Below are 20,352 nucleotides of genomic sequence, written 5' to 3'. Positions count from 1 at the left end.
GAGAGAGAGAGAGAGAGAGAGAGAGAGAGAGAGAGAGAGAGAGAGAGGGAGAAACATACACCCGATGAATGCACATTTAGGAGAGGTACTTGTTGCCAGAGAGACACCGGTGTGCCATGTGCCCAAAATCAAATAAACAATACCACAAAAACGGATATTTAACGCAGACACATACAAAACAAAACGGAAAAATGTCCGCACTTTTATTATATGGGCTTTTGAGACCATAAAAATAAAAGCATCACAAATTCAAACAGCATAAAACGCATCTCCACACACCACCACCACCACCAAATCCAACGACCGATAAATACCAAAAGAGAACAAATAAATGAACAGAAAAAACACACAGTATATTTATACACACTGAAAAAAATTATGTGCATCGTTGAGCGGACAAAGGGGAAAAATTAGAAAAATGCTGAAAATAAAATCAAAACCGAAAATCTCATAAAAATGTTTGGTTGTGTGTGTGTGTGTCTGCGTGCGCGATCGCATAAAAGAGCCAAAGATTGGGTTTCGCCTTTCATATCTCATTTTCGATAAATTGAAATGTTTTGTTTACGCTCTAATGTCCATAAAGGGCCACAACAATTTTATTAGGGTAAAAATGTGTGTGCATTGAGCTTGTCTCTTTCATTCTTTTTTTTATATTCGAGACCAGACTCAATCCATCTCTTTGATGCGCACACACGATCCGAATTGTACAAATTTCATTGACGTAGAGACCGAGAGAGAGAGAGAGAGAGGGAGAGAGAGAGAGAAAACGGAAATCAAAACCCACAAAGAATTTTTGATCAACATTTTAGCACCTGGACATGTGTCTCGGTTGCCTCTTTATAAACTAGCAACTGCATATGAATTACGACTACCAAAAAATAAAATTCACGCTTGATCTACACAGCTGAGAATCGATTATCGTTGGGCTAGTTTCTATAGAAAATCAATGAATCGAAAGTTAGATGGACGTTTCGAAAAGGGTCTGAATGGGGAAAAAAATTTGTTGAACAATATTTTACCATTTCAGTTCGTTGTGCAAAACGATAATGAAATCATAAACGTAAAAACGTATTGGTCATCTCCCTTTTTCTATTTGATTGAGGCCAACGATATAAAACAGCCGATGAATTATTGCGATTTAGCGATTTTGGGCTCATTTTTATTTAATAATTCTCACGTTGTGTGTCGCTACTCCGCACGAGATTCACACCAAAAATGTGTCCCGAAATCATTTTCAAGAATCGTAAATTCTGTCGGTCTCTTCTCTGCATAAAATGACGCAAATCAAACACACAGTGAATCAAAAATCTGGTCTGAATCTGTACATGCTAAACAAAAAAAAACATATTTGGACCTGTTTTAAATTCATTTGAACTGTGGTTTTGCATTGCAAAATAATATATGTGTGCGAGTGTTTGGGCGATGAAGTATTCGTTGTTTTGTGCGAATTTCTCGTCCAATGCACCGGAAATAATTCCAAAGTCATACTGAAATGAAGTATTACCACACGACGAAGACGACGATGACGACGACGAAAACCATGCGAACCGCGATAACTATCAATTGATGAGCCACATTCTGGAATCCGTTGGCGATGGATTGGCCAAACAAAATAATGTTAACGATTCACGAGTGGCGAGAGATTGAAATGAAGACCTGAAAATGAATCAGACCAATCGACAAAAATGCACAAACACACACACACACACATACACGGGCACATCGAGTCGCGAAAGCCATTCCACCGCGGCCGGAAAATAAGTGCAAAAAATGAAAAGAATTTTTTAATCAATAAAAAAAGACGCGCGCACACACATACACAGCACAGTGCACACGATGTGAACGGCAATGCGATAATTTGAAATCAAAGTACGGCAGCATATTCACAGAAGTCACAAAAACGGATCGATCGATCAAATGGGTATGCCGTGAGTATGTGCTGCGCGCGCGCTCTCGCTCGCGCTCATTCGCGGAGAGTGACTGAGAGTCCCACAATCAATGCGGCGTTGTTGTTTTTATTGTCGGTGATTGTGTGTGCTGTTTGGTTGTTATATGTAAAAGAGCGATCACAGAATTCACAGACCACCGTCATCGGTTTATGTCTTTTTTTTCGTTGTTGTCGTCGTCGTCGTCGTCGTCGTCGTTGTTGTTGTCGTTACTGTTGTTGTTGTTGTTGGCCTCTCTCTTTCGTTCGTTTGGCTTTTTTCAGTAATATTTATCGATTATTGCCCGAGACGGGATACATTAGAGACAGCTTCACATATGAAGTAACTAAGGCATCAAGCAATCCTTCTGTCCAATACACGCCAAATAACAACGAACCAAGTCATTTAAGTATCTCATCATCAATAACATAGCGCGCGGCAAATGCACAATGAGCTACGGAATACCGATCGTAAAAAATATATCTTGGCCTCGCTCATTTTTTTTTCTTCTTCTTCTTACCTTTCTCCATCAAATGCAAATACATACACACACACACACGAATCGAACACTCTACCGCCGTCTCACACCGACCAGTGTGTGTTATTTGCTGCAGCACTTCTTCAGCGGTTGGCCGTTGTTCCGTGTGCAACTGCTCTATATCTTAATAGATTCACCCTGTTATCTAATATTCTCAAGCAATTTACGGCCACAACGTCACATTCACATCCGAATCGACCAGCAGCATTGATGCTGCTGCTGTTGCTTGACACGAAAAATGGCCAGAAAAATTGGAAAAAAATTACTCAAAAATTGCAGTTTAAGGAGAAATATAAAGAGAATTTTCTTTGTAAACTAAGTTGTTGCCGTCAGTTTTCAATCAATTTTCAATAAATTTCATAAAGTTGCGGAAAACCGACCTCGAAAAATCAATTTTTACGAAACATCCAATGTCAAATATCACAAAATTTCTTCGAAAAAAAAGGGGTTATATGTTCAAAGATTCCTTGATAAAACGAAAATAAAAACGAAATTTCCAAAGGAAATCCAAGAGCTCCATCTAAAGCCTAAGATTTATCTAAACATTACCCCGTATATGTGAGTTTGATTTATGCATTTTCTTGAATTTTACTTCCGAATTTAAATAAGCCATTTTATCCAAATCAGTTGTTGATTATGTGAACATACATTGTGCTATCCCTCCAGCTTCTGCAATCATAGCAGATTATTCCTCTCTCTTTCTCTCCTTTTCTCATGTTTGTGAGATGTTGCAACCAACCGCGCGCTTACAGAAAACACACATTCACTTATTATTACATATCGCTTAGACACAACAATAAAATGCATATGAAAACAGGCGAATGGACACAGCAAACGACAAACAACGAACAAAAAAGAGACCAAACCATAACAATTCGAGAAAATCTTTGTGAAACAGCTTAATTGGACTCAAAATATAAAGCAACAACGGCACACAGAAGCGATGAGATACAAAGTGTATCCCGCACAACGTTTGTTTCTCATCGTTGATTATTTAGTCCATGTAGTGCAGAGAGCGGAGAGAGAGAGAGAGAGAGAGAGAAATAAAACACAACAGAAATCACGATATAAAAAAAGTTGACGAAACAATGCAAACGACAGCCAAACAAATCAATAAATGAAACAAGGTATAAAAACGAAGGCACACACACACACGGGCAGGAGATGAAGAAAAAAATCCAGCAGGCGATGCAAAGGAACATATCGTTTGAGCATCTGCATATTTGTTTATTCGATACATTAAATACAGAAACAAAGCAAAACAAACAAAACATACAAGCGAAATACGTTCTTCCCGTGCTATCTCTTTCATTTTATCACTCCGCATTGAATACCGTTGCTTTCCTTTTGAATCCAAGTCGTTGATCAAAACATTATTTTCGATTCATTACCCAGTATGTTGGGTGTGCTTGTGACTTTCTTCATGGCCAGTCAACTGCAGCGCGCATAACAAGGCGAATAAATGATTTCAAGGATTTGCGCAGGCATTTTGGTTTCATTTCATTTTACATGGGAATGAGATAGAAAAACAGGCGGCAAAGTTGCTTTTGATTTCAATGCGTAGGTCAGCTACAATTGGATTAATTTCGTTGCTAAATATTGGCAGCAGCTGTGCAATCCTCTGCGAAGGAAAAAAAAAATTCCACAATCGGTCGATTGCAATCAATTTGAATTGCGAACTGTTCGATATTTGCAATTCACTTTGCCGAAACAAAAAAAAACTCAAGTCCGCAGTTGAATGTAAACAGACATTCACTCGGTTGGCCATTTTAAGCTCCGAAAATAAAAACCCACCAACCAAACCATCTCTCCCTCTCTGCAATTCTATGTGCACTGCACAATTAACAATAGTGACCGTCCAATTACTGCGTAGACTCATCAACTTAATTAGCTTTTATTATTGACATACTTTATTAGTTAAAGTTTGTAATGAGTTGCAACAGGTGTAGAAGTTTGCTATGTGTGTTTGGGTGTTGTGTGCATTTCAGGCGGTTTTGCGCTTATCGCTCTTGTTGGTCTTTCTCTTTCATTTTGCCCATTCCGATGAGCTGCTTTTGCCTGATTGATGTATCAGAAATGCTTGCACATCGTTGCAACGATTTATGTCAAGTCATAAACTTTATTTTCTTTCATTTGAGTATGTGTGTGTGTGTGTGTATTTGTTGCTGTTGTCTTTGGCTGCTTGGCCCGTGATAATGTGTGTAGTGCTATTGCCATGGGATGCCATGCATCTAGACACATTATCATTGGCATTTTGTTTTTTTTTTTTTCATGTAGGCACATTTTCACGTGAAAATTCCATTTGCTATATATGTCTCTGTTGTATCCATTTCAGTTATGGGGGCAATTAGAATATTTGTTGAATGAAAAACCAAATGCCTCGTTTTGTTGACGAGAAGACAACGACGGTGATGACGACGTCAATTGCTTCGTCCGATGATATAATCGGCCCGATTGGATTTTTCACATTTAACAAACAATGAGTTAATTTCATCGAAAACGATTTTGCGTTTCGTTGCATCAATTTCGCTTTCTCGGCTGGCTCACAAATTTATATGTGTATGGTGTCTGCAAAATGGCCATTTGACGGTGAAAGATTACGGCAAAGCAATTTATATAGAAATAAAAGCAAAAAGAACGAAATCATGCGCGAAAACGGCGAACACAACGTATTTTCATATGGACAACATATAACAACTGTCCAAATGCGAGCATATTTTTACGAGTATTACATTTGAAATTCCGATGTTAAATGAATAGTGTCGGCTGGATTTTCATCTTAATTGTGACTTCAGTCTCGTCATCATCGTCGTCGTGAGGTGATGGCATGCATATAGATATATACATATAAATTCAATCTAGGCAGATTTCAAGGCGGCTCTCGTAAACTGTTCTTCATCTCGTCAGAAAGCAACAACGAACGAACGAAAGAAAAAAAATGTGTGTTCGAGCATCGAGAACGGCGGCGGTCGCAGTTGTTCATCGATCTCTCTTTCTTTCTCGCCCTGATCTATATGCAACGCGAAAAAACACACATCACACACTGAAAATGAAAAGCGAATAACAAATTCAATTTAAATCTTATAATTGGTGAGTTTAGAGACCCATAAATGAATATTGGGGCTAAAGTGGACTGAAGTATGTTGTGTTGTATGTATGGATTGGCCATTTTCTAAATGCCATCTGCAAATAAGAGTGAGCAGCAAAAGAAGAAGATGGAAGAAACGAAGAAAAAAATTAGCCAATATTCTTCTTCTGGACACGAGTGATTCGTGTGCTGTTACATGCGTACGACCAACGCAGAAAGAAAAAAAACAACGGATAAAAAAAACCAGCAACAGCTCGATCACAAAAGATCCAGTACAAAATGACTAATAACAAAATGCAAAAACGAAACACTTGGTCAAAACAACGACCGAAAAAAAGCAGATATCCTTTTTTTGTGTGCGTTAAATTCTCTATTGGGTGTTTGTGTGTGTGTGTGTGTGTTAGCGTATATTGAGAGCGCTTAAACGTTCAGTGTCTCGCTCTCAAAAAGTAATTATGATTCGGCTGGCGCATTGGCCGAACACACAAACTTCCAATTGAAAAATCGTTAACATTCCCGAACAATAATAAATTCCACCATTTTCACGATTTACTATAGATTTGATTGTGTGATGATGTTATATCCTCCGTTTTTTTTTCTCTCTCTTTTTTTTTGAAACACAAGCAGCATTATTATTCCTGGAGATTTTTGCGGTAAGCAAAATCTCTGAACAGTGTCTCTCTACCTACGTGTGCATATAAATTCAAATCGAAAATACACAACATTTTCATACAATCATTTTTACATTCACAAAAATCTTTCACATTCCTCTATCATCTTTACTCTGTCGAAGAGAAAAAAATGGCAACGAGCCAAAAAAAAAACGACACTCAGTCCAGTGAAGCGCACACAAGAGCTGCAACAGCAGCATCAGCAGCGACAGAAAAAAAACACAGCGACACAATCAAATACACGGACACAGAGAGTCCGTGAAGAGGTTGCAATAAACTGTACAAAAGCTACCAATATAACAAATAAAATGAGAAGCGAATAAAACAGAAGAAAATTAACTGAAAAAAAGGAAGAAATAAAACAAAAACTGCAAACATAGCAATATTGAGAGAGAGAGAGAGAGAGAGAGAGAGAGAGTGAGTTGAAAAAAAAGAGCAAGCATCAGCAGCATCTCCATCCTCAGCCACCAGCAAGTCATATTATGCGCATTCTTAATCCTAGCAAGAGAAGGTTGGAACAGAGAAATAGCCTTAGGCGCACAAATCATCTGTAAAATCGTCTGCTATTAAAATCGACCGAAAAAACAGCAACACATACAGCGATGAAACGCGCGCAACCGAGAGAGGGAGAGAAAACCAACCAAAATAACCATTGGTACACAGTAAATATGTGGACGTGCGCGTGCGCTCAGCACACACCAGCCTCGAAATTAAAGACAACAGTAACAATATCGAATCTTAGTCACAAGTAACTGGCCAAGAAGCGAGCGGGTGAGACAACGAAATGGTAAAAAAAAAGACAACGTACACACATTGCATGGGCAATCACTTCCAAATGTTTCGGTCACACGAATCACACGGAATTCCAATGACTCAAGTCCAGGGATCGTCTTTCTTTTTTTTTACTCTTGAAGCGAAAAAAAGGACAGCAGTTGATTTTATATTTTGTGTGACCAACTCCTGAACGAATGATACAGGCCAACGAAAACCAAAAATGCAGCGCAACGAACAGAATAAAAAACGAGACAACAAAAAAAAATTGTATCGACAATCTGCAGCGCACTGGACTGCACATTCATTGATTTATCGCTCGTCATGTTTCCGAACGCCAATGAACACGCCAATATATATATTTCTGTGTGTCTCATCGCACACTCGCTACATCGCTTTCGCGCATCTCCTTCGGATCATAGTCTCTTTATTTTCGTTTATTACTGCTGCTGTTGTTATGGGTCATTTCGATGTTTTCATCAACCGGTGTGCGCTTTTTTTATTCTTTTCGATTGGTGTGCGGTTTGTGTGTACTTGATTTAAATGTGATGCTTGCTCTTCTTTTTTATTTCTCCCTCTCTCTCTCTCGTCTTCTCATTCTCTATCTTCTGTCGTTCTCTCTTTCATTCGGTGCCGATTCATTGCAATCACAAAACTGCTTGAAATGTTAATCTCTTGATTCGTGTGTGCAAAGTGCCGCTCATATATTGCAATTGCACTTTACCTAATATTTAATGCCTTTAACTCGATCGAGTTGGCTTCACTCGTTCATTCGTTCGCCTCGCAGACAGTGCAACCATTGAGAATCACAATAAATCGCCCGGCAATAATAACCGTGCCAACTACCAACCGACAATATAACCAAAATATAATCAGACGTACAACGTAATATGTGAGGTGTGTGTGTGTTGTGCGTGTGGATGGGATACGCGAATTGGTGGTCATTGGTCAGTGTGTAAAATTTAACGTGTGAAGAATTCTGAAAAAAGCTAAACGACAGACGAAAAGATAAAACGACGATGCGAGTGAAGAAGGCAAAAAAAAATAAACAGTGCATTGAAATCAGTAATACAACAATAAAAAGCGCACGCCAGAACTCAATAATAATGAAACAGAGAGGAAAAAATGACGATGACGACGAAACAACAACACTGAGTGGAGCACAGCAACATACCTGAGCCTACTTTAATCACATCGTCATCATATGTAGGATGTTGTTGGTTGAAATATTGTGAAGATGCCCGTCGACGCGAGCATAATAACGTTAAACGTGCGATGATATTCCACATTTTTCCCCACTTTGTGTATGTGTCGTCCGACACACAACAACACTGAATGCCGAAAAATGTGAACGTTTAACGAATGTAAATTTACTTTTGGTACAATCTTCATCTATTCATGAGCCTTGATCTCGCTTTCATCGAATGCATTTTTTTTCCTTCTTCTCTCCCTCTCTCTCTCACACGGTCTTGCAGCTTCTTTTCTTGCTGCCGTTGCCATCTTCAAATATAAATTAATTATGGATGCTTTATTATCGCTCATGATTATGCTGCATTGAGCTCAAGATATTTTCGGGAGAGATTTTCATTCTTTTCACTACATTAATCTTGGGTTTTCAATCTTTGCTGCTGCTGCTCTTGTCCGCCAAAATAATAATGACTCGGCGGGGCCGAGGAAAATCACAACGTAATTAAACGTATATTACTAATTTATATTCTAAAAATGATTTCATGAATGAATGTGAACCACATAAAAAAAAGTGCTGCGTGGAAAAGTTTGTGTGTGTATAGCTTTTCGTTATCCTCTTGGCCTCTTCTTTCTATGTCCGTCGATCGTTCATTCATTCGCTCTCTTGTGTGTGTATGATGCTATTTATTGGGATGTTTGCTGCACACTCATCGGATTTCGTCTACTTATTAAATTCTATGCGTAATTTATATGGCATATAAACACGTATATTTATCTGGTTATTGTGTGTCGCGCATCTTCTACTCTTTTTCTCGCCATCGAACAAACCGAATCAAAGAAGAAGAAGAAAAACAAAACACGAAGCAAAGCGGCCTGAATATGTAAAAAAAGCTTCTTCTCTGCCCGGTCCGACCAAAGAACGATGAAGAGAGAGAGAGAGAGAGAGAGAGAGAGAGAGAGAGAGAAAGCAGCAACGGCAACACAAAAACGGTTGTAAGCGCGAATGAATTAAACGCGATACTATTTAGATAAAATCAGTGTGTGTGGCTCGTAAATGTACGATTTTTCCTTGTCGCTTGCGCGCTCGCGCACACATTACAAAGAGGCTTTTGGCTTGTTCTTTTTTCTGTATTTATTGTATTCACATATGGTTCGGTTTTTGTGGGCACACAATATACACTTTAATACTCTAATTTCGAAGAAATAATTGTTTTTATGATAATTTTTCTGTTCGATGTGCACTTTTCCACGCGCGTACACACACACAATACACTCACCATTGTCGCCGTCGTTGTCATCTTTTTCGATGTGCACGATATGTTCGCCGTTTGTAATGTGCCGTTAAGTGCTGGCGGCCGCTGCCACACAGCTCATCTCAACTTCTATATTCTCTCGAATAGCGTGATCATTTTTCTCGACACATGAGCACATAGAGAGAGTAAGCACAAATTTATTCATTAGTCTAATCACTAAGCGTATTTAAAGGGAAAAAAGCGAACGACTTTGAATATAATGCAAATGTAAATTTCTGTGTGTGTCTTTTTTTCGCTGCCTTCTACTGTGCGATTCTGCTTCTTAGCCCAAAAAGAAGTAGCAATTTTATTTATTGCCGTCTTTCAAATGTAGAGGAAAAAAAAAACGTACACATGGGTAATTTCTTTGAAATCGTTTAGATGATTTCTGCTGGTCGCTGGTTTTGAGAGAGAGCCAGCCAGCCAGCGAGTAAGAAAGAGAGAGAGAGAGAGAGAGAGACACGTCTGTAATTATTGGACATTTAAATGCACGAAATGACTCCGGTGCGCGGCGAATGACGTTGTGATTTTTTGTTTGAAAGAAGAAGAAAAAAATAACAAAACTGTTACCATTTCGGATGAAATCAAAGCGAAAACCGTATTTTATGTCGCACATTGTTTACCGCATTCTAATTCTAAGCCTAGAAGAGAGAACATTCCACAAACAACCTGATCGTTGACATCATTTTTCCATTGTGGCCAAGTTAATCTCTTTTTTTCGTCGTTCTTCGCAAAGTTCACGTGAAATAAATGAGTACGCGCGCGAGTGCGGTTTTGATTTAAAGTTTTATGACTCGCGCATTCCAAGGCGAAAGTAAGACAACAAAATATATGTTCTTGTGGGTTTGGAAATAAAACTGAATATGAAATTCCATTCAATTATTTTAGAGTAATTTCGATTGGCTGCCAGCCACGTATCATCCAGTCGCATTGCATAAGGATCTATCATAAGGTAGATATTCCATCGAAAAATTACGCCATTCATTGATTAAACAGATAGGGAGAGAGAGAGAGAGAGAGAGACCCCGTGAGTATTAAAATCTTATGATTCATCGTGCACTTACACATTTCCATCACTTCCAAGTATTCGGTGGCATCTTCGTGCAGTTATGCGAGACACAAAGTGAGTGTGTGTGTATGTTCATTTAACAGCATATCAATTTTATGATCATGTACCGATTTGAATGGCATTGTTTTCGTGTCGGTGTGTTGTGATCGTCAGTCAGCATTTTCCCTCATTCCGAATCCTTTGGCCGGGTGAGACACACACACACACACACACACATAAAGAGAGAGAAAAATGAGCGAAAAATCATGCGCATGCCTGAAATGATACAAATAAATACATGCCCATGTCCGTGTCCAATGAAGAAAAATATGACACAAAAAAGCAACAGTACGCAGCGAAAAAAAGCAACAAGAGCAAAACACATAACACGATGGCAATTTTTGTGACAATTATTTTACCAAGTACTGGCACGTATGTGCACACAAAGAGAGAGAGAGAGAGAGAGAGAGAGAGAGAGAGAGAGAGAGAGAGTGAGAGAGAGCAGGCAGAGAGGAAGATTGAGAGGAAGAGGAACGAGAACGGACGTGGAGCCAGTGCATCGGATCGGATCGGATCGGATCGAAATAATCATAATTTGTGTGTAGGTATGAACGCATAAATTCAAGCTGATTAATGTGTGCATTGTGCGTACCATTTCGAATATGTGTGTCCGTGTTTTTTTTTGTTCTCTTCTTCTTTTCGGCCAGTACATGTGCATGCATGAACGAACCGTCACAGACAGAGATACGGCACACAGTACAACAGATCTCTCTTGCTCTTGCTGTGGTACTCACTCACCTTGTGCAGACAATCTTCAGTTCCTCTCCAGCAAGTCTTCATCGTTGGTCGTGTGTACGTGAGAATTGTTGAATTCTCCTCATATTCGCCAGCTCTTTCGCTCTCATTCACATTCTCACATGTCCTGTCTCTTCAATTCGTTGCTCACTCTCGTATGTTCACCCTCTCTCACTCTCTAAATACGTTTGTGCGTTGCATGCACAGGCACACACATGGAATTGCTCTCCGTTCTCCGCTCTCTCTCACTCTTTCTCTCTCCGTCAAATTGGGTTTTTGTTTGGAATTGTGTGTGCTTCCGTAGCTGCTGGTGCTCTTTCATTCACTGAATTCAAACTGGATCGTTAACTGAAGCTGTTTGGTAGCTCGTTTGTTTGTATTTATTTATTGTGCGTATATTAGTCGGTATATTCCCTTCGCTCATCATGATCTTCTTCCACTGGACTGTGTGCAGTGTGTGATTCTGCTTCTCTTCCGATATTCGCCTTGACTCTCTTTCCTCCTTCCTTTCGTTCGTTCGTTCGTTCTCTGTTCCGTTTCTGACTCTGTGTGTTCTTTCTCTACTTCTCCGCTTCTCTTTTATATTTCGTCTTTTTTTTTCTTTGCTCTGTTCGTTATTTTTGGCCATTCGTTCATTATTCTCTCGCTCTCTCCGTACGAGAGCGCACACCATTCACATTGCGAGATACGATAAACACCGTACACACTGCAAAAACCTAATCATTCTTTGTACAATCTTTCGGAAATGCACAGCACACATTTCGCTTTAGCTTCATTATCACCCCCCAGAAAATACTTGATACTTTGTTGCTCGGTTGTTCAAGTCGTTTATTACTTCCCATTATCGATTCGAAGTAAAATTGCTTAATCCTTTTCGAATTGAATTTAGTTATCTTTGAAATCGTCTAGCCGTTTTGGCTTCCTTGTCAAAATACACACTTGCATTTTGAATTGAAATGATACGATCAAGTGGGATTATATCGGACAATAAATCAATCATTCGCATCAACTGCGAAAATGAAATCGCACTGTCAATGTCATACACAGAACACCAAACGAAGGCAAAATAGAACCGACTAGAACAGTGAAGGAAGAGTGAGAGAGAAAGAGAGCATCACATTTTTGGAGAGTAAATACAGACGCGTTCACTGGAGCAATGTGGTGTTTTTTATGCCGTTGTTGTCGCTATGCAACTATGCCGCTATGCACAGACACCAATCCTGAATTCTTTTTGCTTTCTGACACGGGGCACCGCGATGAACGTATAAACAAAAGCAAAAAAACCGCTTTACCATTCGTAACAGAGGCGACTGTTTGGCAATCGAACGCACGCCGGTGGATTTTAGCAGAAACGAAAAAAAAGAAAATTGGTACATTTCTCTCTCTCTCTCTCTCTCTCTCTCTCTCTCTCTCTCTCTCTTCAAAATGATTTCCTCATTTTTACCAAAAGTGCTTCTCTACAATGGATGGGTTCTTTTGTGCCAAAAAAATCTCCGTTTGTAAACGAATTCGCATTCAATTGTGAATGAGAATTATGATTCTGATTCTTGCTCCAGAAAAAAAAAACACAACAACAACACAAACGAAGAAGCAAGCAGCAACGACACATTATGCGAATGACTTTGATTGAAATCGAAAAGAAAAAGTCGCATAGCTCCCACACACAACAGTGAGACGGCATGGTTTTTGTACCGTGTGCACAATCACACAATACTGAGCGCATACCGCTAATGCGGACACACAGTGAGTGAACGAACGAACGAACGAACGAATGAGAGGGAGAGAAAGAGAGCGAAAGAGAATGAGAAAGAGCGAAGCGAAAAAGCAAAGCAAAACATAACACTGAAAACTACCCAATATACACAACACAGCACAGTTCATAAGGTAGAGTGGCATGCCGAGAGAGCTCTCTGTTAAAGTCAAGCATTGCGCTTCAGTTGTACATTTAGTTCGGTTTAGATCGTCGAATGATCCGGTTGTGTAGTGCGCACCGTATCTTGTCTGACACGAAAAATAACAGAAAAAAATACTACTAATATACACGTTCGTCTCTCATATACGTCTCAGTGACTGGAAAAACGAATTGTTTGTATTTCAACATATTTTCGTTCTCGTCGTAATATCGTTTGAAATTTATTTTTTTTTAAATATATACAACCAATATATACAATACAATATCTTGTAGTCATCATCATCATACCGTCGCGCGTTGTTGTTCTTAAACGTCCCAGTGCCAGTGTACTGTTACAAGATTTTTTGTTGTGGGCGAAACCATCGAACCAGCGAAGACACAAATTCAAATGAAGTAAAAAAGAAATTTTTAATAAACAATCACACATATTCGTAGTAGAGCCACACACAGATAGAGAAAGAGTTGGAAAAATCCAAGAGAAAAAAAGATACCAGAACAACGGCCACAAAAAGGGAATATTTTGATGATTTTGTTGCAAAATTGCACAAAACATTTCGACACTGATTTGATTTTATTGGTGCGATTCCGCGGAAGGCACCGAGTGACAATAGTAATAAATATTACAGAATCAAAGAATAAATGGTAAGAATTCGCAATTCCATTCCGTTGTTTTGAATTCTTTAAACTCGGATTGTTGCTGTGCAATGATTCAGTGTGTTGTGTGCATGAGTGTGGAAAACCAAAGTGTAAGCTAGAATAAATGGCAACAATAAAAAAACGCAGCTTCAGGAGCTAAAGTTATAAAAACGCGCGCCACACAAAACACACATAAGAACACTGTTTATAAATCTGTTTAATGTGATTTAGCAGACATTTAAATACCGAATAACAGAAACGCAGCCCGAATAACCCATTGAAGAGAGAATAATAAAAACAAATTGAAGAGCAACAGCCAGCAAGAAAAAAAAAAACAAGACGAAAAAAAGGAGAGTAACGATTACTCAGACACTTAACGCGTATAACGGCAAATTTGCTTTGATTACTCAGCTATGCGCTACACAGCGAATCAATTTGTCAAGTTATAATTTATTTGAATTTACAAAGCGGCATTCTTACCCAACGCACGCGCACGCGAAAACACATCGACCATCCAGCCAACCAACGTCATCTCAATCCCTTATCATATCTGTCTCTCACTCGCTCTCGTCGAAGCCAAAGAGTCAAGTTGATGCATCGATTACCATTGCACTGAATATTTGTTGTCGTGTGGAATGACAACAATACAGAAAGAACCGAAAAAAAACGAGATTGAGAGAACATACTTGAACTGAAATCGATTTTGAATCAATAAAATCACAGTGAAATTGAATAAATGTTAATAGAAAATTCACAGTAAAAAAAAATATAGCGAAAAGAAGTATTACCAAAAAGCAACGACTGATTCGTTTTGTTCAAAGGCACAACAAATTCGGATTTTATCGCTTAAAATTAAAAAGATTTACTTTATTGGGAATTTATTGTGATATTCCTTTTATATATCGCAGCAACAGCAGCAACAGCATCTCGTCGAGTTCGAGTGGTGTGTGAGTGTTAGTGTGAGTGTATGTGAGTGTGCCAAAACGAAACCCACAAATCGCAAAACACCGACCAGTTGAAGCAAAAGAAAAATATAGAAATATACACGAGAAAAAAAGAGATAACAGAACGATACTTTAAACGTCAAATCGATAGTTTGTGCCGGTTGTTGAACTGCAATGGATTCTGTCGGCAGACCATTTGTCGGCTGAAACGATACTTTTTTTTTTCTCTCGAATTTATTTTATTTTTATTGGTGTGCTGCTCACCACGAGACGCATTTATCAAATGGGTAAGTTTCTTCTTTTTTATTTTCGGAATTGGTCGCCAAAATATTTGATTTTTCCTCCGTTGTCGTTCGCCATTGACAATGTATGCGAAGCAATTGAAATTGGTTGCATGTTGTCTTGGTTTATTTGTTCATTGGTGGATTAATTTATGACATTACGAAAAAACCGTTTTCAATGTCAAATAATTTGATTAACAAAATTGAACCGCCTTATTTTCGACAAAATCGAGAAAAAAGAGAACAAAATTTGAACATGGATAAGAGAGGTAGAATGAACAAAGTGCAAAAAAACGGTTGGTAAACGCTTTCGATTTACCTAATCTCTGTCAATCGATACTACTCGTTATGAATGGCAAAATGCTATTTTTGTCCAAATTCTCAATCGATATTCCACCTAAAATATTAAATATCGTTTATCTAATCGAGCTTAAGATTGGATTATTGAAAGAAGAGAAAAAAAAGTGGTTGCATGTGTCTATGGACCATGGCCTTTCATCGAATCTAGCGAGAGAGAGAGAGAGAGAATGCGAGCGCAAGCGAACCACAAACAAACATCAATGGGAAAAAGCGATCAATCGACAAGGCAATTAACGAGAACGCACCGAAAACACATCAAAAACTCGAGAGAACCACCAACGACTCTACAAGATATAGATAGCCCAAACGGTTTCGTCTATCGATTTTTTTTTTGCTTTCGGACCAAAAATGTTGTATTTGACCAAAAATTGAAAACAAGCAGCAACGCAAACGAGATAATTTTGTGAGATAGACGAAAACGAAAAAAGAAAAAAAAAAGCGCATAATGAAAAATCTCACAAATGATTAACACCCGTAAAATTGCTTTTAAAAAATTATTGTCAAACTGATTGTCTATTTTTGGAATTTAAAATGTTCGCTGGCTTCGTTTCGCTTTGGAGTTTTCAATATTTATTTATTTCTAGACAACAAAAGCCGCACACACTGCGCCGCCGACGTTGAATCTCTCGCGCAAACCGCAATTTGTGTGTATGTTTCATAGAACCTACGTCCGCCTCACTTTCCGTACTTCCACGTAAATAAAATTGAAGAAAAAAAAACAGTCATACTCTTTTCACTTCTTAAGAAGAAGAAAAAAGAAGAAAAGAAGCGAAAATAAATTTCTGTGTGTTAACCCGGGAAAAAACAACGGTAACGACAATCGATAAACCGACCAAATTTAGACACTGAACCATGCGACACAATGTCACAATGCAAGGAACACACATCAATAATGTTGATTGTGTGCGCATTTCTGTCTTCAATCGAGAAGAAGCTGAGATGCGAAGAGAGAGAAAAAAACAACTCTCGATTGGTCCGAAAAAACGGTTGAATGACATATTTTTGTTATATTCCGCACACGACCTGTGAACATAACACACATCCGCAATGTGTTTGAATTGCCAACAAAAGCACGAGAGAAGAGGAAAAGTGCGCATTCTAACAATGCAGGCACAGACATACACACACACACACACACACACTAAACAATTTGCAGCAAGCGCATATTTAATAATTCCAATGGACAATAACACAAAAAAACGTAATAAAATAATATGTGGAAAATGAGAGAAAGAAAAAAAAAAGAAAAGAAAACACACGCATAAAGATTGTGCAAGTGATAGCAGCTGTTTTTGAAGTTGACGCCGATCATCATTGCCATTCGGTTGGTCAATTTCATTCCTTTTAATTCTTTCTGTATTTCATTCAAGCTTTTCGGCAGCCCAGTTTACTTCTTTTCTCGCATATTTTTTCTATATGTATGTATTCCATACATTGAACCATTGAAGAATTAAATGGAATATGCATTTAAAAAAAAAAAAGAAGAGAGAGAAAGACCGAACGCAACGAATCAACTGTTCAAAGCACCTGGACCACTGTCATCATGCGTAGTAAACCGTTTCATTGGCTTAAACGACGAAAGACTCATTCTTTTTATTCTTCCTTTCTTCGGCTGCTGCCCTGATGTTTGCTATTCAACGCTTTTTATTTGCGGTTTTATGCAAAATTTATCGATAGTTATGTGTGCGTGTAATTTTCCTTTGTTGTGTCGTTGGCTTCACGAAGGGTTTTTTCTCTCTTCTTGCTCCTTGCTGTTGATCAACGAACTTTTCGTTTCGGCAAGACTATTAGGTTGGGTTCGTTCTGGGTTGGGTTGGGTTGGATTGAGTATTGCGATTGCTCATCGCGCAGCGATTGTATATTGCGTGGACGAAGAAAAATTTTTTTTTCACCTTTTGCCGACGGCTGTGCACATTGTACCGTTTCGGATTAGTGAGTAGCTATAGACAACCGACACATATCCTTTCAGGCAAACAACACCCATCCGTATGCATAGTGTGTGCTCATTTTTAAGGCGATTAATGTCACGTTTTTTTCTCATTCTTTTCTCTGATGCAGTTTTTTTTTTATTCATTCTCGTTTATATTCATTTGATAGTTGATTCACTTTCGTTTGTTTGTTGGAGCTGGGCGAGGAAAAAAATTGAAAAGAAAAAAAAACGAACACGATCGTTTCGTCTTCTTTGAAAGGATCGTGTCACAAACGTCGCCAATTGCTATAATTGTCATTTTCACCTTCTTTTTTTTCTCTCTCTCTCAAGTCAGAGTCTTTCTCGCTCTATGCACATCACTCTCATTCAGTAAAATTTTCAATGGAGTTTTCACAACGCACGCTGTCAAATACTCTGAGTCAAGATCTTGTTCGCCGGAGCTAACTTTATCGTTTCACACCGATTTAATTTTCTGCTGCGGTAATTTTGTGCGAAGCAAAGAACACAAAATAATTGGGTCCACTTATCATTATCAATCAAACTGAAAACTCTCTTTTCATATACACACATACAGCGGCAATTATCCTCTTTTCTTGTCCATTTTAATCAATTTCACTATTCTGAAATCGATTACATCTGAAGAGCGAAAAAACGAACGATGGCCGTGTTTCTTCTTCATTTTTTTTTTCTGTTCATGCATCGACCAATCTGCACACAGAAAGAGAGCGAAAAAGACACACGACGAAAGCAAAGAAGACAAAATAAGAAGGAGAAAAAGAAAACATTATTGCGACGATCAGTAAGCAATCGAGTGGCACCAAACAGATGCTGAAACATCTTTTGATGTGTGTCGTGTGTTACTCGGTCGCTTTTTCTTTATAATGCTTGCATTGTTGTTGCTGCTGCTGCTGCTGCAAAGAAAAAAACGTGCAAGCAGGTGAATTTTATGCACAGTTTCGGCTGCCGCAATTTTCGTGATGTGTGCAATTTTGTGTTTTATCTGAGCGCACTTGAAATCGTTTTGATCAATCGATGTTGAGCAACGAGAACGAACCAAAAAAAAACACACACACACACACACATGCACCGAAACCGCAATCGCTTGCATACGGGGCGAGAAAACCCCGAATTTGTAATTTCAACAAAATGCACCGAATTTTTTTCCTTTCGCGCAATCTTCATTGAAATTGTATGGACTTTACTCTAGCGTGTGTTGGCTGCTGATTTTTTTTTTATATTCCGGTTCGTTCTTTCGTTCGTTTCATGTGCGGATTCCCTTTCTTATTGTTGTTGTTTTTTTTCGTCGATGATGAATTATAATGTTGCTTTTTTTCTGCACTAGCTAAGCGAGAACATTATAATTTATAAGTAACTGAACAAAACTTGAAAAATATGGCATCCACGGCGAACGAAAACATAAAATCGTACACGAACGCAACCAAACAAAACATTTATTATAAATTGCGAAGTTGAAGCGCCGATACACGCATATACACAACGTCTCGCTGTTCTTTTTTTTCTACCTTCATTTCACCGCTGTTGTTGTTGTTATTCGTGCAAATACATTTATTCAATTCCTATGCACTAAATTAAACATATATACATATATATATATACGTAATTTATACCTATTATCATCTCGAAGGCGCGCGCACGCACGTTCCATCACACTCAATTGTGTAATGGTTAATGAAAAAAAAACACAAAAACAAAATGAGAAATATGAAAAACCTATATGTAAATGGGTATGATGCATGCGCACACTGGTTTTTCCTTTTCAAATCAAATTGGTCAATTTAATTTGAGCATTTATGACATAACACCGAAAAAAACATTGGGTTAAACCATGAAATCACGTTGTTTTAGTTTGAATGTTAAGTTTTCTAATTGGATGAAATTACGGCGTAAAACAAAGAGAAACCAAGAAAAAAAATGCCGTCAAAAACTATTAAATTTTTCAAAATTGAACAAAAACTCATTGGTCAAGTTTTAATCGGGCTTGTAGCCGGCAATCGAATGAAAGTGAATGAAAGTCGATCGATAAAATGGCCACAGCCGTAATTATACGAACGATCAAGGTTTTCCAACATGAATTATATATATATATATATATATATATATATATATGTGTGTGTGTGTGTGTGTGTGTGTGTGTGTTATTTTTGGTTTTACAATACACACCAGAACGTTTGGAAAATGTTTTGATGTACATTTTTCTGCGGAAAAACGATGAGTATGCAATGTGCTGTGCGCAATCATCGTGTTGTTTGTCATTCAACGTGTTGAGTGATTTGTAGGCCGCTTTTTATCGAAATTCAAATATGAGTACCAAAAAAAATGTGTGTGTGTTTTTCTTTCGCTTTCAAAAGAAAACAAAGCAAAAACACAACAAGGCGAACATGATAAAGAACCGAATACATTACAAAAAATATCATTTCTCTGCCTTTTTTCCGTAGAAATAAAATGGAAAAGATGCATTTAAATATTTTGAAATCGATGTGAGAAGAGTGCATAACAACGGCAACAAAAAAGTGAGTGAGATGTTTGGTGCCGGAGTAATTCGCGATGTTGCTCTTATTCTGCGTCATATTTCCGTAGCGACGAAATAGCCGATAACTTCAACATACCATTCAGATGGGGCAGCCAAAACACGGAGAGAATAACAACGATGAGCCGGTCCAAGAAACGACAGCAACGGGCAGAATCAAAAGAGAAAAAAAATTGTATCAAACAAAACCAAAACAAACCGAGAAAAAAAAACGGACAATCGAGAACTAACACGAACATGTATCGCCAGAGTTCGAATTATTTAATTAAGAGAAAAATGCAATAAATTACCGAAATATGGTTGTCGGTCCTTTTTTTCGCTCGCCGCGTAGCCCATGCACTTTTTTTCTCTTCATTTGGGATACTTTTGGTGTGCGCGCGACTGCTTCTCTCTTTCTCTTGTTCGCTCGCTCGCTTGGCCAACGA

The 20,352-nt window shown here is 38.3% G+C and overlaps 1 protein-coding gene across 4 annotated transcripts in view; it reads left to right on the top strand.

Moving 5' to 3' along the window:
* Positions 1-20,352, top strand: part of LOC129577385 (protein rhomboid) — a 67,068-nt gene that overhangs the window by 27,173 nt on the left and 19,543 nt on the right. The window contains exons 1-2 of one of the 4 annotated variants that reach the window (XM_055464319.1): positions 13,284-13,401; positions 14,099-15,095. The exons of 1 other annotated variant lie outside the window; for it this stretch is intronic. The gene's annotated coding sequence lies outside the window, so the exon portion shown is untranslated. Of the gene's footprint in view, positions 1-13,263; positions 15,096-20,352 lie in introns of those variants that run through there. 2 more of the 4 variants (XM_055464318.1, XM_055464316.1) reach the window with 2 other exon arrangements.

The sequence above is a fragment of the Sitodiplosis mosellana genome, unplaced genomic scaffold (assembly GCF_009176505.1).
Source record: "Sitodiplosis mosellana isolate CC-2019 unplaced genomic scaffold, AAFC_SMos_1.0 Smas_scaffold_6197, whole genome shotgun sequence".
Classification (NCBI taxonomy): Eukaryota; Metazoa; Arthropoda; class Insecta; order Diptera; family Cecidomyiidae; genus Sitodiplosis; species Sitodiplosis mosellana.
Note: the sequence above shows the minus strand (reverse complement) of the source record. Positions and strands in the feature narration are given on the sequence as shown.